Source organism: Propithecus coquereli, unplaced genomic scaffold (genome assembly GCF_000956105.1).
Source record: "Propithecus coquereli isolate 6110/MARCELLA unplaced genomic scaffold, Pcoq_1.0 Scaffold734, whole genome shotgun sequence".
Taxonomy (NCBI): Eukaryota; Metazoa; Chordata; class Mammalia; order Primates; family Indriidae; genus Propithecus; species Propithecus coquereli.
The window spans coordinates 75,873-76,084 of NW_012153441.1; positions in this window are offsets into that span (position 1 = coordinate 75,873).

A 212-nucleotide genomic window follows, 5' to 3' on the forward strand; every position below is an offset into this window, starting at 1 on the left:
TCCTGGTAATTTTACTTGGAGGATAAAAATGACAGAAGAGTAAGTACACGAAGACTCCGATGCACAGGGATCTTCTGCAAGTGCCCAGCTGGTGTGACAGGAGGACTTGGGAGTGTGGCCCTAAAGCCTGGGGTAGTGGGTGTGGTGATGGGGAACTCAGCCTCGAAAAGCCCATTTTAAATGTCTGTCTGAACCAAAAGAATGTCCCCTGC